The sequence below is a fragment of the Aplysia californica genome, unplaced genomic scaffold (assembly GCF_000002075.1).
Source record: "Aplysia californica isolate F4 #8 unplaced genomic scaffold, AplCal3.0 scaffold00580, whole genome shotgun sequence".
NCBI classification, from domain to species: Eukaryota; Metazoa; Mollusca; class Gastropoda; order Aplysiida; family Aplysiidae; genus Aplysia; species Aplysia californica.
Genome location: NW_004797850.1, coordinates 328,350 through 332,936, shown reverse-complemented (window position 1 = coordinate 332,936; position 4,587 = coordinate 328,350).

Genomic DNA, 4,587 nt, shown 5'->3' with positions numbered 1-4,587 from the left:
GGCATGTGGTACAGTACTCTTGTCTTCAAAAACACGAAGAGATAGAGGCGCTATCAGGTCGTTATAGTACTTCAATATAAATTTATTTAAAAGAAAAGAGGACTGAGATAAGGGAAACGGGGTAGAGGCGGATGGGGTGGGAATTCAATACTCTTGTTTTCAGAAACATGAAAGGATAAGGACTTATCGAATCTTCGTCTTTCTCCTCGCTAGAGTTTTCGAATCAAATCAACAACAAAACCTATCGCACGTGTTTGTTCTGTGCTTCTCCTAACCCTTGTATAAATAGTTGAGGGGTCTCTGACGTAGATGAATAGAATCGGGGTCAAAACATCCAGTGACAGGAAATACGTCAATAAGGTCCGATAATCGAAGATATATTTCCAATTTATGGGCTTTTCTGATTACAAAGACACATTTATTTACGTGGTATGTGAAAGTACAACATTCATGATTTACTGGCGTTGTTTAAACTTGCTGATAACATTTTTTTGTCGTGCGTGCACTTAGGCCAATCTGGAGATATTTAGTGTCCCGAAAGCGTCATTGCAGTTCCCACTAGAAAACAGGACAAAGGTCAGTGAAAGTAAACTTTATACATAAAGTCTGCACATATTCGACTTACTAGGTACAACACAGGTATTCCCTTTCTGTTTCGCTATGTGGGTCACGTGACCTTAAGAGCGAAAAATACTTTCGACTTATTTAAAACTGGGTGTTTTTGATAGCGTCAGTGCAGTTCACATAAGAAAACAAAGCAAAATTCCCCGGACGATGGCATTCACATAAAAAGACAGAAATGTTATTTCACAGGCAAGTGATATTTGTATACATTGTGTCCAAACCTGTAAATTCTTTGCCATATCGACAAGCCAAAGGGCTAGAACCAAGATGGCTACTACATCGGCAAAGTAAAGTAAAAGTAAGGTAAGTCTATTATTGTGTTTCTATGTAGCACCAGCTTCTGTGGACACGTTGTAAGGGTCTTCTTCTTGCATGGGACAGACTTGAGTTCGATTTCACTTTGAAAAATAGGGGCTGGGAAGTAGGGATACTATGTACATGTACATGTAGTGCCTTCCGTTGTTTGGCACCGTATCCACAATCTCACTTAATCTATCTTGGTTATGGTAGGCAACCGAACAACCCCCCCCCGTGTATGCCCCAGCATGTGTATATACAGTGACTGGGTGTGTGTGTGTGTGTGTGTGTGTGTGTGTGTGTGTGTGTGTGTGTATGTGTGTGTTTGTGGTAGTATTTGGGTGAGGGTTGGGGATCGAATAGCTTTAGTCAAGAGGAAGAACGGTACTGGCATCAATGGTGTAGCGGTTCGGCACCTTTCGCCATCGCATGCAGATCACACGATTTCGATTCCCGCGAGGAGATTAATTTTCAATCAGGTATTTCAGTCTGCTGGATCGAAACAGCCCGCCTTCTAAATGACATAAATTGTGTCGATGAGGGCGTAAAACATCAGCAAATACAATTGTGATAGAGATAAGGTGCTTTTGCCGTTGTGGCGTCGGTGGCCTAGTGGTTAGGCTCTCGGACTCGCAACCGTAAGGTCGTGGGTTCGAATCCTGTCAAGGGCCCGACGTTGTGTCCTTGGGAAAGGCACTTTACACGAATTTTCCTCACTTCACCCAGGTGGGAATGGGTACCCGGCTATAGACAGCGAAAGATCTTGTCAGTTTGTTAGTGTATGAGCGCATAATCGGCTGCTTGCACTGTATGCTTCCCGGGAAGCTGAGAATGTTTCGGAGTGTTCTATGGTCTGCTGGGGTAATAATATAGTGTAAAGCGCATAGAGCCTGCTGCTGAGCGGGGATATGCGCTATACAAATGCTATCTATTATCTATCTATTATTATTTTAAAGCTAGTCGCTACAGAGTTGCTCTGGTTATTCCTCTTTTTTATCTCTATCCCTCGGTTATTTCCATCCATCTATTTACCCTCTTTAAACACTGAGTGGCTAGTACCGTGTTTATGTGCCTCTATTTGCTCTAAGTTAGAGTCTAACCTAAACTTACCTAAATTAACCTAACTGAAACGTAACGAAACGAAACAAAAAGAAACGAAATTGAACTGAACCCACCGGTCAAAGTTAAAGCTTGCCCCCGCATTCGGACATCATGTATGGAGACAAGATAAATTCAGTGTCTCCTTCGCGCTTTCGGAACTTCTAATCAAGATAACAGCACTTTGAACACGAGAATTATTACACCACAGTGCCCGCTAACCATCAACATGACGTATATGGGGGCCCCGCGCTATACCCGCATTATAAACAAAAAAGAAATTGGAGAGAGAGAGAGAGAGAGAGAGAGAGAGAGAGAGAGAGAGAGAGAGAGAGAGAGAGAGAGAGAGAGAGAGGGGGGGGGGGGCATGTGGTACAGTACTCTTGTCTTCAAAAACACGAAGAGATAGAGGCGCTATCAGGTCGTTATAGTACTTCAATATAAATTTATTTAAAAGAAAAGAGGACTGAGATAAGGGAAACGGGGTAGAGGCGGATGGGGTGGGAATTCAATACTCTTGTTTTCAGAAACATGAAAGGATAAGGACTTATCGAATCTTCGTCTTTCTCCTCGCTAGAGTTTTCGAATCAAATCAACAACAAAACCTATCGCACGTGTTTGTTCTGTGCTTCTCCTAACCCTTGTATAAATAGTTGAGGGGTCTCTGACGTAGATGAATAGAATCGGGGTCAAAACATCCAGTGACAGGAAATACGTCAATAAGGTCCGATAATCGAAGATATATTTCCAATTTATGGGCTTTTCTGATTACAAAGACACATTTATTTACGTGGTATGTGAAAGTACAACATTCATGATTTACTGGCGTTGTTTAAACTTGCTGATAACATTTTTTTGTCGTGCGTGCACTTAGGCCAATCTGGAGATATTTAGTGTCCCGAAAGCGTCATTGCAGTTCCCACTAGAAAACAGGACAAAGGTCAGTGAAAGTAAACTTTATACATAAAGTCTGCACATATTCGACTTACTAGGTACAACACAGGTATTCCCTTTCTGTTTCGCTATGTGGGTCACGTGACCTTAAGAGCGAAAAATACTTTCGACTTATTTAAAACTGGGTGTTTTTGATAGCGTCAGTGCAGTTCACATAAGAAAACAAAGCAAAATTCCCCGGACGATGGCATTCACATAAAAAGACAGAAATGTTATTTCACAGGCAAGTGATATTTGTATACATTGTGTCCAAACCTGTAAATTCTTTGCCATATCGACAAGCCAAAGGGCTAGAACCAAGATGGCTACTACATCGGCAAAGTAAAGTAAAAGTAAGGTAAGTCTATTATTGTGTTTCTATGTAGCACCAGCTTCTGTGGACACGTTGTAAGGGTCTTCTTCTTGCATGGGACAGACTTGAGTTCGATTTCACTTTGAAAAATAGGGGCTGGGAAGTAGGGATACTATGTACATGTACATGTAGTGCCTTCCGTTGTTTGGCACCGTATCCACAATCTCACTTAATCTATCTTGGTTATGGTAGGCAACCGAACAACCCCCCCCCCAACCCCCCCCCCCCCAAAAAAAAAAAAACCAGACGTAAAATAATTTTAATTTTATCGAAATGAGCTTGAAGAGTTTGCATACAATCATTAAATTTTATGTTGACTCGAAATGTACTCTTGTTACTTTCGCTTTGCTGAAAACCCGAATGCTCTTTATCAGTGCGGGCTACGAGAGACTGCACTCTGAATGCATGAGCTCAGACTTACAAGCGAACATTTTCAATAGGGCATGACGAACGAAAGTTAGGGGTTCAGGTAAACGCCCACAGTCTATACATTCTGTGTTGGTTCAGGTACGTTGTACCTGGATAGAGGTGGTCTTTTCCGGAATTATGCTAACGTAAAAGTCATTTTTTTAGCCCTTTCAACACCCCCCCCCCCTGTGCATAGGTTAAATTATCTTTCTAAATTTAAGCCACTGTAACCGATATGTGGTTCCACAGAGAATGGTGACCCTGGGTGTGCGTGCTCGAATGGAGGGCTCGTGGTTATTTTTATTTAATAAGAAAAAACAAAACAAAACAACACCCGTTTTAGCAAGAGCTGTCCATGCATTATTAACAACAGTCTGAGCAGAGAGTGTTGAAAGATCATAGCTTTGAGCTACCAGACGAGCATTTATAACAACAGTTTCAGTGTGGCAAATACGCTAATTTGAATTTGATTCATTGCAACGAAACTTTTTCTTCCAGTTGCATGATGTTAAGATTCATAATATTATAGCAAATTAACATCACGTTACGCAAGACTTCCGTGCTGCGGAGTCAGAAGTGTGTTTAAAGGGTCAGACACGTGTCTTTTCAAGTGTAAAACGGGACAGCACGTCAGAAAAATATTCCAACGAAGATTTCAACTTAACGCCCGTTCCTCAGAGTGAATTTCACCAATTCAGTTATGCGTAAGTCATATGGATTTCCAAACATGTCAAGTGAATTTTTGACACCATGTCGTGTTGATGCTGATATATTTTCTATTCTACATGACAAGGAGCTACAAAAACTGCACAAGTCTCGTTTATTTAAAATTGGTTTCCTTTATACTCCAATTG